The sequence below is a fragment of the Rutilus rutilus genome, assembly GCF_951802725.1.
Source record: "Rutilus rutilus genome assembly, chromosome: 8".
Taxonomy (NCBI): Eukaryota; Metazoa; Chordata; class Actinopteri; order Cypriniformes; family Leuciscidae; genus Rutilus; species Rutilus rutilus.
Window position 1 is genome coordinate 24,336,166 of NC_140222.1, and position 22,389 is coordinate 24,358,554.

Sequence of the window (22,389 nt, forward strand, 5' to 3'; positions counted from 1 at the left end):
CATATATATAAAATACTATTTTGTCAAAAATAAAGTCATAGACTAAGATGTTCCAATGTTGGCTATATTCAAACTAATGAATACATATGATAAAATGTAGGCCTATAATCTTTTTTTTTTTTTTACAAAGAAAGAGTACTTTTTTTGCAGAAATATTGCTGAAATTGTAATTATTGTTGTAATTGTAACCTTTTTAATAAAATAGCAAAACATATTTACAAGATAGATGTAAGCAAAATCTTAAATGGTCAATATAAGTCTTCTTCTAAATATATAGGCTATTTTGTCCTTGCATTGTGGCTCAGTCAGTGTCACACCTGAATGAATGGCTAATTATGCAGAGTCATTATGCAGAGTGGGTGGGACTGGGTAATCTAAGGTGTAAACTACTCCTCCCCCTCGCATATTGGCTTTCCAAGCAAAACCTGTTTTACACCATTTAAATCAATGTATTTTTTTTTGTGAACGATAAAGCAAGACTATTTTCACATAATTTTGAAGCTAGAACTCGAAGAGAAAACATCCATTAGTCAAAAGTCTTGTGGGCACATATTTTGTATGAGTTTTGTGGTCTTATTTCAGCAACTTTCATTTTTATTTTTTTAAATAACCACGCATAAACATTATTCTCTTAAAAATACAAACATCTACATACATGTTGCTCGCATATTATGGTAGGCCTGTTTGTGTTATATAGAGTGAATTTACACCTTTGCCATTAACATGTTTATAAATAACTGAAAAAAGCACAAATGTCAGAGCATGTCAGAACATCTCAAGGGCCCCAAAAACAGCTTGGTCCCCAGAGGGTTAAAAGTTTTAACGATATCTATTTAGCTACCCATTCTGGTGACTATGTTGTTCTTGTGCTTCTTGATTTAACTGCTGCATTTGATACTGTGGACCATGAAATTCTGATTTCTCGTTTGGAGCATTGGGTAGGCATAAAGGGCATAGCACTTGAATGGTTCAGGTCATATTTGGAAGGTCGGAATCTGTGGGATTCAGCTGTCAGCTGTCAGCTGTGGGAACTCTGAGTCTTCTTCTGCACCTCTCTCGTGTGGGGTCCCTCAGGGGTCAGTTTTGGGCCCTCTTCTTTTTTCTCTTTATTTGCTGCCGCTTGGCTTAATAATTAGGAAGCATGGCATGTCATTCCACTGTTATGTGGATGATAGCCAGATTTACATGCCTCTTAAAAAGAATGACACTGTCAGACTGTTAATAGAGTGTCTTGATGATATAAAAGCCTGGATGGCTATTCTTTTTTTTAAGTTTTAATGCGAATAAAACAGAAGTGATGATTTTTGGTGGCACCACTGGGACCCATTCTGTTGAGTTGGGTGCTTTGGCCCAGTACACTAAGCCAATAATCACTAACCTAGTGGTTAAAATCGACTCTGACCTTAAGCTAGACAGTCAGATTAGAGCAGTAGTTAAAACAAGTTTTTTTCCAGTTGAGGTAGCTGGCCCAAATAAAGCCTTTTTTTACAAAGACAACAATTTGAGACAGTAATCCATGCCTTTGTTACTACCCTGCTGGATTACTGTAATGCACTGTATGTGGGGGTTAGTGGTTCTTCTTTAGCTCATCTTCAAATGGTTCAAAAAACGGCAGCGCGTCTTTTAACAGGAACGCGTAAACATGAGCACATTTCCCCCATCTTAGCCTTGCTTCACTGGCTGCCTGTACAGTTCAGGATTAATTTTAAAATTATTTTATTTGTTTTTAAATCGCTTAATGATCTTGCCCCTCCCTACATTTCTGAGCTACTTCATCTTTATACACCCACTCGTTCTCTCATGTCAGCTGATCAACTGCTCCTGTATGTGCCCAAAACAAGTCGTAAGCTCAGAGGGGACCGTGCCTTTTCTGTGGCAGCTCCGAAATTGTGGAATGATCTGCCTCAGTTTATTAGACAGGCCTCTTCAATGTCTCGTTTTAAATCTCTTCTAAAAACCCATCTTTTTTCTTTGGCCTTTCACACCAGAAGTTAACATTTTGTTTTATTTTTATTGTTTTTATGGTGTTTGTCATATGTTTTGTCTCTTAATCTGATCTGAATTAGATCATGGTTTGGTCTTCAGTGTTGTCAACAGTAATCATGCATCATAAACAGTGTTGGTCAAGTTACTTGGAAATAGTAATTAGTTACTGATTGATTACTGATTACTTCTCCAAGAAAGTAATCCAGTTACTTTACTGATTACTTATTTTCAAAAGTAATTAGTTACTTTACTAGTTACTTTACTAAGTTACTTTTCAAAAACATGATGCACGACCTGAATACGCTATAAAGCAACAGACCTTTCAGCCTAATTCTATTCTTTCTGCATATTACATCATCTAAAATTGAATCAAATGAAACATTCTCTTTTTTAAAACTTTTATTAGTTTCAATATTTTAACTTTATGCACATTGCATCAAGCAAAAATTAAATTAAATGCAACAGTCTCAGACTTGAAGAAAATTGTTGAACATTTAAACCTATTTTCTGCACTTTCCACCATATTTTAATGAAATAAAGAAAGTCCTTCTTCTGTTAACTTATATTTCTGCATATTCCAGCATATATAAAAAAAAAATTTTTGTAAAATCCTTCATTCGAATAGTATAGATGTAAATAAAATACAGCAATAAAATAAAGTCTCTCCTGACTGTATTCCAAATTATTAACATTTACGTCTTTTAACAGTAAAGTGCAGAGAGGAGTAAAAATGAGTTTACCAAAACAAAAAATGCTGTTGCATGCCACATTTAGGCTGTTAGTCCAGTCTCATTTTATGGCTACCCTGACAAGGCCCTATGTTTTTTTTGTTTTTTTTTTTGGAGTGAAACAGTGGTTCCCTTTCGTTGTCACTCCGAGTTACGTCGGATGACGACGAATGGGGTTTCGCTTAGAAATCCTATCATCTTCGAGTATGAAAACACGAGCCAATGGCAATGAAATGCCATGGGTCTGCGGAATTTGCATAGCGTAACTCCGCCCCACGCAGGGGGTATATAAGGAAGTGCGCGAGCAACATGCAGACTATGTTTTCGCTTCGGAGCCAAGTTCAGTACTTCACTCCACAAGCTTTTTGAGTGTCATCTCAAATCTCTTCGAGACGAGCGGCTCTTCAGTGTGTTGGTGTGACGGCGCTTCCAGCGAGATCGCATTTCCTGCTGCTGATTTGTGCAGTAATCTGCCGACAGTGAGTGTGTTTTTATCCCTGGGTGCTTCAGCACTCTGCTGAGCTTTTCCACTCTCTAAAAAGAGCTGCACGCGGCACGTCTTTTTCAAGACGGTTCGCCCGTGTATTTTCTGGATGTGTGTGCGTCAGTCATCTGCCTAACGGTCGCGAGCGCTGTTTTGCGTGTTGGGCTTTATCACGCTTGGCAGCGCTCGTTGATGAGTCATGTTTTCATTGCGGGAACATGACCATCGCGATGTTTATAGATCAAGACTCAATGATCTCCATGTGAGTAGAGTCCCCTCTGCCACACCCCAATTTATCTCTTCCTCGAGAAGGGATACTTTGGCTGGTGGCCAGGGTGATCTGAGGGGTTGGTGTGGCACAACAACCGACGATTCAATTCCTCGGGCCACACCCCCCTCCACATCGCAGACCATGCACTCACAGCATCACAAGGCGGGCTTGATTCCTCTGGAAATGAAGTTTCGACTGCGTTGCCTCCCACGGGAGTGCCATCGTTGCCGGGACCGATCCAGAGCTGTCAGCCATGCTTTCCCGGGCAGCTGAAAGCATCGGCTGGAGTGGCCCCGCCCTCCCCCCGAGCGCTGTAAGCTTCTCCCGGACGTGCATCAGGACGCCTGCGCTGCGCGAGACTCCACGTGACTTTCGCGGCCAGCGGGTGTCCTCCGCCTTCGCTGCTTTCGATCGCACGGCGATCATGGTCTGTATGTTCCCTGTCACTATAGTGGCACGGTCATGCAGTGCTGTGTGTCGCCTGCGCCTTCGATGCAGTGCTGTCCCGGGAGTTCTGTCGAACCGGCCGCAGTGGAACGCTAGTCCTTCCCTGGCCAACCCTGGCAGAACGCGGAAATTCTTACCACGCCCCTATGCTGGGACGCTATGCCTCCCATGCCCGGCCTGGTTGTTCCGCCACGCACACTACTGACCTCGCTCTCGGGCGACATCGGTACCTGCGTGATCCTGGGTCAGGTGATGTCCACTATGTGGTCCAGACATGGGCTTAGCCAGGTTGATGTGGCAGGGTCTGAGAATTCATTTTCTCAGCTCCCCCATGTCCCAGGCTGAGCTCTTTGGCGGTGTGGCTTCGACCACCTGAAGCAGACTCGGGTCCGGCACCGATGGTCATCCATCCGTGCGGCCTCCTCAGTCTGCTTCCCGCCAAGCCCCCCTCCATGCGGCTGCTCCCCTCTGGCCTGCAAACGGACCTGAGCAGGAGGAAGCCGCAGGAGGGCGGCGCTGCCCGTCTCCGCCCCTTAGACTGCCACACCAGCCTAAGCAGCACCTTGAGGCGGGCAGCCTGGTCGGCGGGGTGGTTGAGGACTGCGCCCAACAGTCTTCGATCAATCCACAAGCAGACTGAGGCTTCTGCACTGACGGTCATCCGTCGGTGTGGTCTGCTTAGTCTGCTTCCCACCGACGCCGCCTCCTTGCGGCTCCTCCCCTCGAGCCTTCACTGGCCTGAGCACAAGGGGGTCGCTGGAGGCTGGCACCGCCTGTCTCTGCCCCTTAGCCGGCTAACACCTGGCTGAGCAGCACAAACCTGAGACAGGCAGCTTGGAGTTAGGGCTCAGTTCTTCAGGAGCTGGTAGCAGGACCACTCCTTCCCCCGCTTGAGGGCTGGGTGAAGATCTCTACAAAAGAACTAATGCTCTTTCTCTGAGCCCCAAGAGGCTGTGGATGACAGCACGCGCCACCCACGGGCCACGCTCCTCTCATCCCCCTCTGTCGCCAGACCCCTGCCAGAGCACGCCCCCGTGGGACGCTGGTCCTCCCCTGGCCTCCTCTGGCAGGACGCGGTTTATGGCCGTGCCCCCGCACCGGGCCACTATGCCACCCACGCCTGGGCCGGTCATTCCGCCTCGCTGCACCCCCGACAGTACGTCTGTGGTTCGAATAACCCCGCTGGCGCAGTTTCTGGAGGCCTGGCTAGAGCTTTCCGGACTGTCCCGCCGGGTCGGAGAACCATCAGGCTCGGCTACGTGATTCAGTTCGCGTGGTCTCCTCCCCGCCTCAGGGGAATCCGCTCACTATGGCCGGTGGCAATGCCCCTGTCATGAGAGCGGAGGTCGCTACCCTACTGGCGAAGGGTGCGATCGAGACTGTCCCTCCAGCCGAAATGAAGTCTGGGTTTTACAGCCCCTACTTTATTGTACCGAAGAATCCGGTGGGTTACGACCAATCCTGGACCTGCGCGTCTTGAACCGCTCCCTTCATAAAAGGAGGACGCCGTTCAAGATGCTCACGGCCAAACGCATTTTTGAATGCGTGCGGCCGCAGGATTGGTTTGCAGCGATCGACCTGAAGGACGCCTACTCCCGTGTCTCCATTTTTCCTCGACACAGACCGTTTCTACAGTTTGCTTTCGAGGGACAGGCATACAGTACGCGGTTCTCCCTTTCGGGTTAGCCCTGTCTCCTCGCGTCTTCACGAAGGTTGTCGAGGCAGCCCTTGTTCCCCTACGCGAACACGGGGTTCGCATCCTGAACTATCTCGACGACTGGCTGATCCTAGCTCACTCTCGAGACCAGGTTTGCGAACACAGGGACCTTGTGCTCCGGCACCTAGCTCGTCTGGGCCTTCGGGTCAACTGGGAGAAGAGCAAACTCTGCCCCGTGCAGAGGATCTCTTTTCTCGGTATGGAGATCGACTCGGTCGCCATGTGCGCGCAGCTTACGAGCGAGCGCGCGTAGTCACTGCTGACTTGTCTTCGCCAATTCAAGGGCAACAATGCGGTTCCACTGAAACTATTTCAGAGGCTCCTGGGGCATATGGCATCCGCAGCCGCAGTAACGCCGCTCGGATTGCTTCATATGAGACCGCTTCAGCTTTGGCTTCACGATCGAGTCCCGAGGTGGGCATGGCAACACGGCACGCTCCGAGTCCCAGTGACTCCGACCTGCCGTCAGACCTTCACCCCGTGGTCGAACCTCAATTTTCTACGGGCTAGAGTGCCCTTAGAACGAGCTTCCAGGCATGTTGTTGTCTCCACAGATGCCTCCACCACGGGCTGGGGTGCCATGTGCAATGGACATGCTGCTGCAGGTTCCTGGACAGGTCCTCAGCGCCTTTTGCATGTCAATTGCCTCGAGTTGCTGGCCGTACGCCTTGCCCTGCACCGCTTCCGAGCGTTGCTCAAGGGTCAACACGTACTAGTCCGATCAGACAATACCGCCACAGTAGCGTACATCAACCATCAAGGTGGTCTACGCTCCCGCCGTATGTCGCAACTCGCCCGCCACCTCCTCATATGGAGTCAGAAGCATCTGAGGTCGCTTCGAGCCATTTATATCCCGGGACACCTGAACCAGGCGGCCGACGAGCTGTCTCGAGTTCGGCCTCTCGCTGGAGAATGGCGACTCCATCCCCAGTCGGTCCAGCTGATTTGGGATCAGTTCGGAGACGCACAGGTAGATCTGTTTGCCTCCCAAGACTCGTCCCACTGCGACCTGTTTTATTCCCTGTCCGAGGGCACGCTCGGCACGGATGCACTGGCGCACAGCTGGCCGCGGGGCCTACGCAAGTATGCGTTTCCCCCAGTGAGCCTCCTTGCGCAGACTTTGCGCAAGATCAGGGAGGATGAGGAGCAGGTAATATTGGTTGCCCCGTTTTGGCACAACCGCACCTGGTTCCCAGAACTAGTTCTCCTCGCGACAGCACCTCCCTGGCCAATTCCTCTGAGGAAGGACCTGCTTTCTCAGGGACGGGGCACCCTTTGGCACCCTCGTCCCGATCTTTGGAACCTCCACGTGTGGCTCCTGGACGGGAGGAGGTAGGTTTGAGTACCCTACCACCAGCGGTGGTGGCTACCATCACTTCCGCTAGAGCATCGTCCACGAGACATGCCTATGCGTTGAAGTGGAACCTCTTCGTCAACTGGTGTTCTTCTAAACAGCAAGAACCCACGAAATGCCCGATCAGTGTCGTGCTTTCCTTCCTGCAAGAAGGGTTGGAGCGAAGGCTGTCTCCCTCCACCCTGAAAGTGTATGTTGCCGCTATTGCCGCACATCACGATGCAGTTGAAGGTAAGTCTCTGGGGAAGCACGACCTGATCATCAGGTTCCTGAGAGGAGCGAGGAGACTAAATCCTCCTCGCTCTCCTCTCGTTCCCTCTTGGGACCTCTCAGTGGTTCTAACTGCCCTGCAGAGTGCTCCCTTTGAGCTTCTGCAATCAGTGGAGCTTAAGTTCCTGTCTATGAAGACAGCGCTCCTGGTTGCATTGGCCTCCATCAAGAGGGTAGGGGACCTGCAGGCATTCTCGGTTGACGAAGCGTGCCTGGAATTCGGGCCGGCTATCTCTCACGTGATCCTGAGACCCCGGCCTGGATATGTGCCCAAGGTTCCCACCACACCCTTTCGAGACCAGGTGGTGAACCTGCAAGCGCTGCCCTTGGAGGAGGCAGACCCAGCCTTGGCACTGCTCTGTCCAGTACGCGCCCTCCGTGCTTACGTAGACAGAACGCAGTGTTTCAGGACCTCAGACCAGCTCTTTGTCTGTCATGGTGGGAAGCTGAAGGGAAAGGCTCTCTCGAAGCAAAGGTTGTCTCACTGGATAGTGGACGCCATTGCTTTGGCTTACCAGCAGCAAGGTCGACCGTGCCCCCTTGGTGTGACGGCCCACTCCACCCGGAGTGTGGCATCCTCTTGGGTTCTAGCGCATGGCGCCTCGCTAACAGACATCTGCAGAGCTGCAGGCTGGGCGACACCTAATACTTCGCGAGATTCTACAATCTCCGAGTTGAGCCAGTTTCTTCTCATGTACTCGCTTCAACTAGCCGGTGCTAGATTCTGCTCAGGTGTCTTCGCTTGCTCGCCATTCCTCTCCACGGACGGGATACGTGCGATATTTCCTCAGGTGAGCCTCATAAGCCCTGAGTCTCCTCCAGCACTGTTGACGTCAACGCCAGAGTTATGCCACCGGCAGCTTTCGCGCTTGGCTAGGTGCCTCCATGTGCATGGTTCCCCCTCCGGGCGACCCCCACATGTGTATTCCACTGTAAGCCTCTTTGAGCATGTGTCTTTCCCTTGGCAAGCCACCTTGCCACCCCTGGGTTTGAAATATTCCACCTGCGGCTGGACACCCCAGTGACTCCGTATGCAGCCCTTCGGGGTCATATGTGTATTCCAAGTCCCCCCCTTCGGGTTGGGCATGATTGCATATTTCCACTGAGATATGCTTCCCAGTGTACCTTGGTATTCCTGTGTTAAGTAGGAGTCCTTCGTCCGTGCCAGTCTCACGACAGGGAGCTCAGACTTACGCAGGGCACTGGAAGACAGTCGAGAGGTGGCGTGATTACACTGGGAACCCCATTCGTCGTCATCCGACGTAACTCGGAGTGACAACGAAAGGGAACGTCTCGGTTACGTATGTAACCCTCGTTCCCTGAGTAGGGAACAGAGACGTTACGTCTCCCTGCCACTTCCGCTGTACCGCTGGAACGCCTGAGTTCAGTCTCGGCTCCTCAGCGAAGACATAGTCTGCATGTTGCTCGCGCACTTCCTTATATACCCCCTGCGTGGGGCGGAGTTACGCTATGCAAATTCCGCAGACCCATGGCATTTCATTGCCATTGGCTCGTGTTTTAATACTCGAAGATGATAGGATTTCTAAGCGAAACCCCATTCGTCGTCATCCGGCGTAACGTCTCCGTTCCCTACTCAGGGAACGAGGGTTACATACGTAACCGAGACGTTATATCGCATCAGCAGAAGCTTCTCAAACCTCCTATCACACAGTCTGTTCCTTTTCTATTTTGTGGGCTCTACTGACCTAAACCATCTTATGTGCTATCAATACTGAATGAGATTTAATTTTGGTTGAGGCTGTTTTGACCTCTTTATTTCAATCTTCTATTGATGTTAAGATTAATATTCATGATTAATGATGATCAATATCCCTGATATTGAACAGGGGATGAATAATTGATATTTTATTATATTCTATCATTTTAATAATTGTACTCACTGCTTAAAACAAACAAAGTGTAAGATCTGCCCACCATGAATGATATAATAAATTCAACAAATCCACCCAAATCAATTATCAAATAATAATCTTACCTTTACAATAACATCTGGAAGGCTGGCTGTCATTCTAGAGAGGTCATCTTTCAGGGCAAGTGTCTTTGACATCAGGCTTGTGAGTGTTGGTAGTAAAGCCCCATAGGTGCACTCATCCCCTTGTAAGATGTCTAGCGCTACGGTCAGGGGCTTCATCACGGTGCAGTACTCTTGTAAAAATAGGTACTCCCTTTCATTAAGGCACTTGATTCCCAGTTTTACACACAGGGGATTCAGCTCATTCATCGGAATTGTGATGATTCTGGAAATGGCCTCATACAGGGAATTCCACCTTGTGGATGTGGGTACCATTAATTTCCTGCGGCTGACTTCCTCCACCTGTTCAGAGGCTAATGTTGATCGACTTGCTTTAGTCCAAAGAGCAGAGCATTTTGCAATACTACTCCTATATACAGCCTTGGTGTCTGCTCAGGAATTTAGATGTTTGTCAACATCGCTTGTTGAAATTAAGTTAATTGTGTGTGATGCACACCTGTAGTGTGGAGGGAGGCTGAACTGTCCATCACCAGATGCGGTTGAAAGAGCTTCTATGACATCTGTAAAAGTCGGTTCCTCATCCTCACCTTCTTCTTCATTTTCAGATTCAGACTCCAAATTACAGGGCTGACACACTCTGAATGCTTTGGCAAAATTAGATGCATTATCAGTTACAGTGGCAACAACTTTGCCATGCAGTCCATATGATGAATGGATTTCTTCAATCTCTGCTCCAATTACATCATAGGTGTGCCTGCCTCTAATTCTCTTACATGCATCATAGGGTGGCCTTGTTGCGCTGTAAAGTGGAATTAATCCAGTGAACTGTTACACCCATAAAACTTTTGTTATTCACCGTCCAGATGTCAGCAGTGGTGGAAACAAAGTCTACATCTCCGAGTGCAGCCTTCAAATTAGCGTCCATTATGTCATATTCTCTCTCAAGGTATCCTGCAAATGACTTTCTCTGCGGCAGCTTGACTCCGTGTTTGGTCGGTATTTTTTCTACAATGCGTCGGAACGATTCAGAGTCAACAGTGGAAATTGGCAGCATGTTTTCGACAATATAGCCAGCGACGAGCTTATTCAGTTCAGCGGCACTAAGTGCTGTCGCACTCGCTTTTAAGTCTATTTTCACCTGTTTAGCAGGAGAGGGGCCCACGGAGGTTCGCCTGGTGGAATTGGATGTAGCCGCAGCGGTCATGTCAGTTGGGGGTTCAGGGTTTTTTTCAGTAAGTTTCACATTCCTGTGCCGGCTTGCTAGGTGCTTGCTCAGATTTGAGGTGGAATTTTTCGCTGTAGATAAAAGTTTTCTTCCCACGCAGAGTGTACAGCGGACGCTGATGTTTTTGTCACCTTTAACCGAGTCAAACTCAAAGTAATGTCGGTACTTCCAAGCATTAAACGCTGCATGGTCTTGCTCTCTTCCACGCTCCATGTTGTCTCTTCTTGTTCAACACTACACTGACTGACGGCGCGGGCGCGGGCGCGGCGCTCATACGTCATTGTCACTCACGACTCACGTCACGACACGAGACAGTCTCACGAAACAAAATCAAGGTTAAATAACGCAGTAACACAGCCTGCTTACGGGGAAGTAACAGTAATCTAATTACTGTTTTTGCAATTGTAATCCCTTACTTTACTCGTTACTTGAAAAAAGTAATCGGATTACAGTAACGCGTTACTTCTAACGCGTTACTGCCCATCAGTGATCATAAATATAGTTAATCAGAAACAGTTTAAACTAGTATTAATATTCACTCGACTAAACTGCAAACTTAAATGATTGAGCATGTTTCTAAGATTTCAGCCATTTTGAAACTGATGTCAGATGTTCAGTAGGTGACCTTTATATTGCATGAGAAACATTTCAACATTTGAGAAGCCACAAAATTTTGATTTTAAGTTAATCAATGTATCAATGTTAATCAACATACATTTACATTGAGCCAAATAGATGCTCACAAACAGAAGTCATATTAGCCGTAGGAAGTAACCAACAACAGTTTTCTGCTTAAACACTTATAGGTATATAATTATATAACTCACAGGATATATAATTTAATTTTTAAATATTCATAAGAGCTGTAATGTTTGCAGTGATTAGCTTAGAGCCTAAAAACATTCTCTTATTGTTTAGAGGTTATGGGCTTAGATTTTAGTTGAAAACAAATGAGGGTTGCTACTGTTTTATAACTTTTCTTGTGGTTATTTTTAACTGTCTAATAATTATAGTCGGACAACTGGATGAAGCAGCTCAAATATTAAACCCCACTGAACGTCTGAAAAATATTTAGAGTTTTATAAATGGTCATGTGGGCATTTCTTCTTTTTGTCAGTGTGTTGGTCATCATTGTATAACATGATGTGTGGTTTTCTAAGCTTTTCTAATCTTTCTTATCACGCTTTTTGTAATGAGATGCTGTTTCTTCGTAATTAGTTGTGAAATGTACTTGCAACTTGCAAGTGACATTTTTTCTACATCAAATAAAATGTTTTGAGTCTAATCACTTCCATCTTCACTGTCTCTATTCAATACAAATGTGGAAAATCCCAGAAAATGATGAAAGTACAGAAGAAGTTTACATTTTTATGCAGCATGCGTGTTTGTATACTCTTTTGGACTGCAGGAGGGAGAACATGGCAGTTGTACAGTTGTAGACGTGATGTGGTTTCACACATTTTCTAATGGCCCTTGTTTGTTGAGAACTTAATTTGATGAGCACGTCCTGTCTCTTTCCTGTTGAGACGTGCAGGACAGACACCTTTAAATGTTGATGAACAACACAGAGCCACAAAAGGGCTCAAAAACCCGTTTCACACGTGCGTATGTGGTACAGGAGCAGCACGTACGCGCTATAGTGCTTTCACATATGCTGCGTTTGTAGTGCACAACTGGTCCGCGGCTGTACCACAAACACATTTACTCATTTGTATTTCAAATCCAGAAGTTATCAGCAAAAAAAAAAGTTTTGTCAGCATTGCAATTCTCTTTATACACATACACTCTTTCATAGATGTATTCACGTTTAAACAACTTAACGTATTATTCAATGCATTACTCCTATATAGATTATATATTAAGTTGATCAAGCAAGTGGTAAAATATTTAACAATGTACTTATATTAAAAATCGCATATATTTTAAATTACAACTTAAAATTGACAAAAACAGCAGATTCATATCTTTTCTTTTGCATAATTTAAATCTATATACAATAAATCTTGCATGTCACAAATAACTTGTCTCCACGAATGAGACGAGTGACGTTCATGATGTCGCCTTGTTGAAGTAAATTGTAGTTTTCCTTGCTTTAATCCGGTCTTAAAATAAAAAGATGACTGTGAAAAATAGTAGTATTTAATTAAATGCATTCATGATGAAATTACTACATTTTCATATCAACCTGAGTTCATTTTGACCACGAAACATGCGCTGTCACTTTAATTCAGCATTTGCAGCACAGCAAAAATAGACTTTGTCAGGAAACGATCGCTGACTGCTATTATACACACCGCATCGCCGGACCGCATCCGCGCGTGCAGTGTGAAAGCTCTAACCCCTAATTTCCACCAACTGCAACAGGATCTGCTCCGGAATGGCGGCGGAGTCAATAGGTTTTCATTAAAGTCAATGTGTGTATTTTCACTAACTGCGGAACGGCTGCGTTGCGACTCCGGCCCTCCGGAGCAGATACGCAGAGCTTCTATTTTTGCCGGATGCCGGAGAGCTCCGCAGCAATTCAGCACTTCGCGCGATCATACGTGAATTTGCGAGATCTCGTGGGTCCTCGTGACTTCAGCTGTGTCAGTAATGGCCGCAGCAGCTCCGCAACAAATCCGGACCTAGTGGGTATTGAAGGACGGCGGAGCACGGAGCCGATCCGCAGCCGTTCCACAGTTGGTGGAAATCCGGGGTAACCTGTTAACATGGGTGGGAAAAAAATACGCACTGCATACGCAATCCAAACGGAGTATGTGAAACGGAAATAATATTTATTATTCATTTCCTGTTTCAATTGCCCTAAAAATGTGTTACCAGAACTGATCAAATGTTAAAATATGAATAATGTGTATCATTTTGTTCATTGCAGGTCTTCTGTCCATGTCCTTTTTCAGGATCTTGTGAACCAAACTACACATATTTTAAGCACATGAGACCAAACATCACGCATATGACAAGCTGATATTTGACATCTGAACCTATGATGCTGTCTTCAGTACCAAAATTGACTTCTAGTACCTCACCACCAATGTTTTTTTTTTTTTTTTTTTTTTTTTTACAGTCACCTCTGGCTGATATTTAGGTATATTGATTTATTGTTAGATATGTAGGTTTTGAAATAAACACGACTTGACTGAAAAGTCAGGGGATGTGCTATGAAATACCAGATATGAATGACACTCCCCAAAAGGACACGTCAGTCAATGCTCATCATATGCAGATATTATAACAAACAGGAGCAGCATCAAACAGTTGCCAGTTGTTTGGTGTACATTACTGATCTTTACTGAAAACCATTCTAAAACGCGTTTCCATTACGCATTCTGTTGATATAGCCTACTAATGAATACACAAAGTGCTTTCTCTGAATAACTTTCAGTTTGAACTCCTTGCATTGCCAAACAAAGCAAGCTCAAGCTCACAAGATTGTTATGTCACAGGTAAGTGCAATAAGTTTGTTCTGTTATTTTCAGAGAATAAGCTATTTTTGGCATTGCAAAACAGGTCGTTATAGACACAGTTTTTGATTTGGGGTGATTTTTGTGATAGTCATGTCTAATGTTCCTAAAGGTTTTATACAATCTGCATATATTTACAGCCAGAAGCATACCCAAGTGATAAATAAATATATTTGACATACATTTATTTTATGCTAAGTATACTACAAAAGCATTTACATATTTAAGTACTTAAAGTAACACACCACCGTTTTTTGAAATAGGGGTTATTCACCATCTCCCTAGTCTCGCGTAGCCAGACCTTCAGACTGACGGCTGAAGGTCTGGAATTCATAGCAGCTTTCTTTGGCCAAGGCCCGCCCATAAGGCCGTTTGACCGACATGTCAAACAACCAATTACAGTTCGTTTTGTTCAGCGTCACGTTTCGGGGCGTGGAAATGTCCCCACAACAACAGACCGGCGTGCAACAAGTCAGTCAGCATAGAAAATCAAAGAAGGAGAAGAAAACAAGCAGTAAGTCATTGATCTGTTCGTGCACGTATAACAACAATGGCGTCTTTTTGTCTCCACTAAGTGCCTCAAACAAAACTCCTGGACATCTCTTAAAGAGTCTATGCCGTGAACCTCGCATACTTTTGAGAATCCTACGTTTAGCTGATCTTGATAAATGCTCATTGTCACTCATGTAAACACAACAGTTTTTCTTCCGCAATCACACGTCTGCGCTTTGTTTCCCGGCGGACCGAAAATAAACGCGACACTCGCGCCCCCCCCGGAAATCCGATAAAATTCAACCAATCAGATGACGACTTCGACATTCCTGAAGTGTTTCCAGTTAAGTGTACCATATGCATCAGACGTTTAGCCAACGTTCCGTGGGCGTGACGTCTGAGGCTGAGACTACCATCTCCCCTACCTTTAGATAGGTGGGCAAACGCATTTTTGTCTCAGTGCATGCATTGTCTTAGGCTACGTTTACACGTGGCCGGTTATTTTCATAAACGGACATTTCACCCTCTCCGTTTTCAGAAGTGTTCGTTTACACAAACCCGTGTATATGCCGTCAAGAGCATGCCAAACCTGTAGGTGGCAGTGTAACGAGAAGCTCAAGCCCATGTTAGCCAATCAGAATCCCGAAAATATAGGTCACACCTTTGACGCAGTGCAAGTTCTGTCGCATACTGTGACGTCGACTGCCTAAAACTCAATTTTTCTCAGTTTACATGGAAACGTGCAAACAGTGTTTTCCAAAATCTCCACTCTGGCCGGAGTTTTTAGAAAGAATCGTTTTCAGAGGCGAATTCTCCATTTGCATGTAAACGATTACTCTACAAATTATTCAGAATGCTTCAGCTCGTCTTGTCTTCAACGAGCCCAAGAGGGCCCACGTCACTCTGTTCATCTCTCTGCACTGGCTACCTTTCGCTGCTCGCATCAAGTTCAAGGCATTGACGCTTGCTTACAGATCTATCACAGGCTCAGCTCCCTCCTACTTTCACTCACTCCTACGAGTCTACATCCCTACCAGAAGCCTACGATCGGTCAAAGAGCGACGTCTCGTGGTTCCATCACAGAAAGCCACAAAATCACTTTCCAGAACATTCTCATTCACAGTTCCATGCTGGTGGAACGCTCTCCCCACCCTCATCCAGAATTCAGAATCCCTGACAACATTCAAAAGACAGCTGAAAACCCATCTCTTCCGTGAGCACTTAACCTCATAAAAAAATGAGTTTTTTTTTTATGAGGTCCCTTTCCTGAAAGCATCTGCTAAATGACTAAATGTAAATGTAAATGAGGGGCACAACCGAAGGGAAATGTCTCAGTTTTTCAAAATAACCATGTACATGTAAACGGGACCTTAGTCTAGCAGCGCCGCCGCTAGCTTAGCATAATGAATGGAATCCTTTGTTGCCGGATAGCATGTCGTCAGTAAAAGTGATAAAAAAAATAAATAAAATAAAACTAATTACTTTTTGTGGCCTATGTATTCTCAACGAGTAAAAATAGCAATGCAGATTAAGACTAGGCAATTTCCTAGGCAGATACTGACATGGGACTATATTGGGGTGAGTCACAGGCGAAGCACTGCTATTTGGGCGCCGAGATATCACACAACACCTGAACCAATCACCACGCGAGATATCTCTGCACCCAAGTAGCATTGCTTTCATTCAGTTATTTAATGAAATAAATGTATTTTAAATACATATATACATAAATACAATATGTAATATTATGACCCACAAGGGGTAAATAATCAGGCGCAAGGTGGTAGTGCATCTTCAATCAACAGGCACATTTTTTATTCAAATAATTCAACATATTAAAAAGGTGTAACAGACCTTCAATGCAAATACCCACAAAAAAAAATAAAAATAAAAAGAAACAAAAATAATTTATATAAAAACAACCCATAGCCATGGGTTACCTATATTGTGAAGACAGTGGCATTCAAAATGCTCTCACCACAAAGCTCACAGGAATCACACTGCAAACATACAGATAAAAAGAAAACGCAGATAAAGTGATCAAACCATCACACGATCCGAGCCACCTCACCACCGCCATCCACACAGTGAGGGTAACCCAGCAGCCTTTGTTGGTTTAAAAAGAAATCTACAACAAGAAAGAAAAACAAATTAAATATCTGTGGGTAATGCAAGTAGAACAAACCAGTCAGCACCATGAAACAATCAATCACAGCAAAGAGGAAGCGAGAGGGCAAACTAATCTCTCTACCTAGCATCTTTTGAAGTTTTAGATGTGCGAAACATCCATTCATCCACACGATCAAGGAAAGGAAGCGAGAGAGCAAACAAACCTCACTACTTCCTTATATAGCACTGGGGCTGATGGGACTTGTAGTGCCCCAACCATGTCCCATTACAAATAGGTTTTTTCTCTCTCTCACTAGGGTATGTTTATTTATTTGACTAAACTAGGAGTGTCCAATCCTGCTCCTGCAGGGCCACCATTCCAGCAAAGTTTACTTTTAATTATTTAGCAGGCTCTTTTATCCCAAGCGTTTCATCTTGCAGGCAATTACATGAGGAGCAGGCAACTAACAATACAAAGTTTTACATTTTAAGATTCAGCAGGATACAGTAAATGTTCACAGAAAATGTGTTTTTAGCCGTCTTTTGAATATTGTCAGGGATTTGGCTTCCCGGGTAGGGGTGGAAAGGTTATTCCACCAGCTAGGAACAGTGAACGTGAATGTTCTGGAAAGTGATTTTTTTGCCACTATAGACCTTATGTAGCCCCGCCCCTTTTCAGCGCTGCGCTTGTTGTCTTTTGACTTCCGGTCTGTATTTTCACAGTGATCTTGCGTATTTATGAATGAACAGCTCGTTTTAAAATGTTCCTGGTCTACTGACATTTGTTAAGACATCTGCTTTAAACATTACAATCCTCATGATAACTTTTGTTAACTTTACATTAAAGGAGAACTCCGGTCAATTTTAACATTGAGGTCATTTTTTTGTACATTTGGAGTGCTGTCAGTACAGAGAACAACGACAAAAATCGGTGTTGCCTACACCGTGTTATCCTCGTTTTAAAATTTGCACCCTGTTGACTTCAATGGGGCAAGTTTTAAACCTGCTTTTAGCCTCTTAACATCCTTGATGTGTCATTACAAGTGCACAGGTCATGTGAGTGATTCCTTCGGAGTGAACGCGGTTGTCGAGTTCACGCGCATGATCATAGGTACTAAACCTATGCGCGTGAACTCGACAATCAATTACTGTGGACTTCGACCGAAAACAGGATGTAAATACAGGTATGTGCACTGGCTGAATAAACATCATTTTTTATATATTTCTTTCACATCTACTGCAGTCAGATTCACCCGCATTCACTCCGAAGGAATCACTCACATGACCTGTGCACTTGTAATGACACATCAAGGATATTAAGAGGCTAAAAGCAGGTTTAAAACTTGCCCCATTGAAGTCAACAGGGTGCAAATTTTAAAACGAGGATAACACGGTGTAGGCAACACCGATTTTTGTCGTTGTTCTCTGTACTGACATCACTCCAAATGTACAAAAAAATGACCTCAATGTTAAAATTGACCGGAGTTCTCCTTTAAGTAAATCCACTTCAAAAGCTAATTACTCCTGGACAGCAATGCCATAGAAATATACAGAGCGACTGCAAAAACGGAAGTTCAAATACAATATTCTAAAGATGGCGGCGCCCTCGTTTCTCTGGCGCATAAGGTCTATATAGTGGCTAGTGGCCTTTTTTTCTGTAGGCTACTGTGCTGTTTGCTTTTTACCCCATGCAAGCTTAAAACTCCATAAAACTCTAAAACTGAATTTGGTTTAACTTTGTTAAAAATTACTTAAAGAGTGTTTAACGGAATAAAAATAAAACATGCTTCAGGGATAAAGGTTTTTGACAGAAAGTTGGTGGATCTTCTCCTAATATTAAAAACAAGTGTGTCATCCTGGAATGCAGGCCTATTTGGCTTTTGGTTTGAAATTTTGTAGAAGCTTCTTCTCCCAACTTTGGGTCTGATTTCATGGAGTTTATTCATGGTATATAGATCCTATGTTTGACATTTGCTGTTAATATAGGTATGGATTATTGGTTTTAGATCCAAGGAGGTATGGTGCAAATTTCGAGGTCTGCTGATAGTGCCTCTTTTTCAGCAGTGTCTGCATCCTTTTTTTCCTGTGATTCCACAGTGCCCAGGAACCCAACAAAACCAATGTTAAAGGGATACTTCACCTCTGGAAAGATGAATGTGTATTTAAAATGGGTCATTTATGTAGTAGAAATGTGAAATTATTTTTGAATTTGGAGCCTTCTAGACTGAGAAAAGCTAGAAAATGTATTTTTGGCTCATGTGGATGAAAGACAACAACTCCCAGAATGCACTTGCTTCGCTGCCCTATGAGGCCACTCCCAAGCCACGCCTACCGAGAGCGCAGTTAAACAACTAGGCTAGGCTACTAGTTGACTCAAAACTTAAAAGACGCCGTTTTATCCCAAGTCTCTGAGCGGGAATTTTCTTAGCAATGCTAAAACGCACATCAACCGATCACTTGTTTAGCGTTCATGTAAACACTACATTCAGATTCATCAATCGGAATTAATTCAGTTAGATTGAAACAAAGGGTGTGCATGTAAACAATGAATAGCGACTGTAGAAAGCAAAAGCCGAATCCCGGACATTTTGGACGATCTCGAAGGCCGGACATGTCCGGGAAAAAGAGGATGGTAATCCCTACTATTCAGCTTTCTCCACAGAACAAGAGCCTGCTAGCTTAGCTTCCAAAAAAAGATGGCTGACACTATTTGTACATTCTGTGAGTGAGATCCCACCCTCTATGGGCGGGTTGAAAACATGCTTGAACTTATTGCTTGAACTATGAATCTGTAATTATAAGAAAATCCCTCTGTTCCACAGTGTTCTGTACTGTTGAAGAAGAAAATTGTATGATTTAATTACTCATTCTGATATGAAAAGTAATTTTTATCTTCTTCGTTAAAGGAGATCTATTCATAATTGAAAGATCTAGTGAACGGACTACAAACATTTCCACAGACCATAAGAGAAAGCAGCAGCTAAAAGCATCATCAAACTTCCCTAAGAAGATGGCTGAACAAGATCTTCTGAAACACGTACAGAAATACCTGTCCAAAACTGCTGTTTTCAGCTCTTTTCCATTGAGCCTTTTGTTACTCGGATTGGAGAAGCTGATTGAAATAGAATTTGTATGTCCATGTGGTCAGAGTACACAACTAACAGTGTTCATCTTCACTGGACCTGCTATTTTTACCTTTACTTTAATGTACCTCCTATTAAGACCTTTTAAACATGGATGGAGTCATTGTTGCGCAGGAGTAAATGATGATACTCAGGAGAACTGCCCTAAAGCTTTTGGATCTTGTCTGATTCCACCTGTAATGTGGGCCATCATCTTGTTACTTAATGGTGAATATGTTGCCTGTGTCATGACAGACTGGAAGGGGGTTTATGTGTTTGATAAGGAGCTCAACAGGTCTTGGTGTAAACCTACTGAAAGGATAAAAAATGAGAAGGAGCTACGAGATTTGACTCGCAAATATATTCAACAATCTCAGGTAAGTATAATATACCACAAGAGCTTGTCCTGTAATTGTAATATCATTATATGAAAATTAAATTAATTCTTTATACCTCTAAATAAGTCAGAAAGGCAAAGGAAAATAGTTACCTTCCTGACGCTCTAAGCAATGAAATCATTCTCTTTTGTGATCCATTTTTCCTCTTATGAATCGTTTAATTTCACAACACATCCTAATCATCAACACAATACGTAACATAAATATATAACATACATACGTTGATTTTTTTTTTTTTTTTTGTCTTTCAGGTTTCAGGTTATATCATGATCTTTGTCCTCAGTACTTTGACAATTATCTTATTAGGTATTTATGACTGCTGCATACGTGGAAAATGTGATACATCCGAGGGACAAGATAGGAGACAAAGTCAAGGAGAGGCTCTGCCTCTTAATTCTGTCTAGGATCTGTGTAAAGGCCCGTTCACACAAAGAACGATTACTGTAAAGATAACTATAACTGTAACTATATTAGTGTCCATACCAGCAGATGATATCATTTTGTTAATTATAAGCGTGTGTCGACTGCCGCATTAACTGCTCGAGCTCTTTAAAGCAGGATTGATTCTGATTGGCTGTCTGTATAAGTTTGGTACCATTCTGGGCATTATTAGTGGGGTAATTTACGAGATACATCCTTGGATCCATTAGCACCTGTACTAAGCCATTCGGCTGATATCTCTAAATAAGCTCTAACTTTAATAATGTTTGCCCAAGGAAAAAAAAAAGGCTTCCGTGGGGGTGTTTGGCTCGAGGCCATGGTGCAAAGGTCCCTAGGTTGATTTTACCCCAAACCATCCCTTTAAATTTGTGATCATGTAAAATATCATGTATTTTTCTGTATTTTTTTCTTTCTGTTTTCTTTTTTTTCTTTTTTCTTTTTATTAAATGCATGCAAATCTCTCTTTTTGTGAAGCAGAGAAATTATAGCTAATATAAGTTATCAGGACAAATATTCAGGTATTCATGGCATGTATTTTTGATGTTACTTTGATATTTTACTTTACAAAAAAGTTACCCACATGCTTGCTGGTAATAATAAGTGTATATGCTGTTTCTGAATGCTTTCTGAATTAAAGAATATTGGACTTCAACATTTCCATAATGTTCTTGCTGTTACTTAAACACACACACACACACACACATGCACACACACACACACACACACACTTTAATATTACACAAAGATAACCCGAGTATATACAAAATGCAGTTTTTAAATGATGATTTAATTTTTTAAGGGAAAAAAGCTGTCTCAACCTGCATGGCCCCATGTGAAAAAGTAATTGCCCCCTAAACCTAATAACTGGTTGTGCCACCCTTGTTGGCGGCAACAACTGCAATCAAGTGTTTGCTATAACTGGCAATGAGTCTTTCACATCACTGTGGAGGAATTTTGGCTCACCCTTTGCAGAATTGTTTTAATTCAGACATTGGAGGGTTTTCGAGTATTAATAGCATGTTTAAGGTCATGCCACAGCATCTCAACCGGACTTTGACTCGGCCACTCCAAATTCATTTCAGCCATTCAGAGGTAAACTTGCTCATGTATTTTGGATCATTGTCCTGCTGCATAACCCAAGTGCACATGAGCTTAAGGTGACAAACTGACATTCTCCTTCAGGGATTTTATGGTACAGCGCAGAATTCATGGTTCCATTAATTATGGCGTCCAGGTCCAGCCCCAGGTCATCACACTACCACCACCATGTTTTGACCGTTGGTATGATGTTCTTTTTATGAAATGCTGTGTTAGTTTTACGCCAAATGTAACGGGACACACACCTTCCAAAAAGTTAAACTTTTGTCTCATCAGTCCAAAGAATATTTGCCAAAAGTCTTGGGATAATCAAGCAAATGTGAGACAAGCCTTTGTGTACTTTTTGGTCAGCTGTGGCTTTCGCCTTGGAACTCTCCCATGAATGGCATTTTTGCCCAGTTTCTTTCTTATTGTTGAATCATGAACACTGACCTTAAAGGATGGAACACGTCGACTTTTTGGGACTTTAGCTTATTCACTGTATCTCCTAGAGTTAGATAAGTCCATACATACCCTTTTCATCTCTGTGCATGCGGAAGGGGGTTTATGTGTTTGATAAGGAGCTCAACAGGTCTTGGTGTAAACCTACTGAAAGGATGAAAAATGAGAAGGAGCTACGAGATTTGACCCGCAAATATATTCAACAATCTCAGGTAAGTATAATATACTACAAGAGCTTGTCGTGCAATTGTAATATCATTATATGAAAATTAAATTAATTCTTTATACCTCTAAATAAGTCAGAAAGGAAAAGGAAAGTAGTTCCCTTCCTGACGCTCTAAGCAATGAAATT

The 22,389-nt window shown here is 43.7% G+C and overlaps 1 long non-coding RNA gene across 1 annotated transcript; it reads right to left on the reverse strand.

Moving 5' to 3' along the window:
* Positions 1-16,215: 16,215 nt before the first annotated feature.
* On the reverse strand, positions 16,216-16,732 carry LOC311295578. Its single transcript, XR_014628359.1, has 2 exons — positions 16,680-16,732; positions 16,216-16,556 (listed from the first exon to the last, which is right to left on the reverse strand). It is a non-coding gene; the product is annotated as an uncharacterized lncRNA (long non-coding RNA).
* Positions 16,733-22,389: the final 5,657 nt, after the last annotated feature.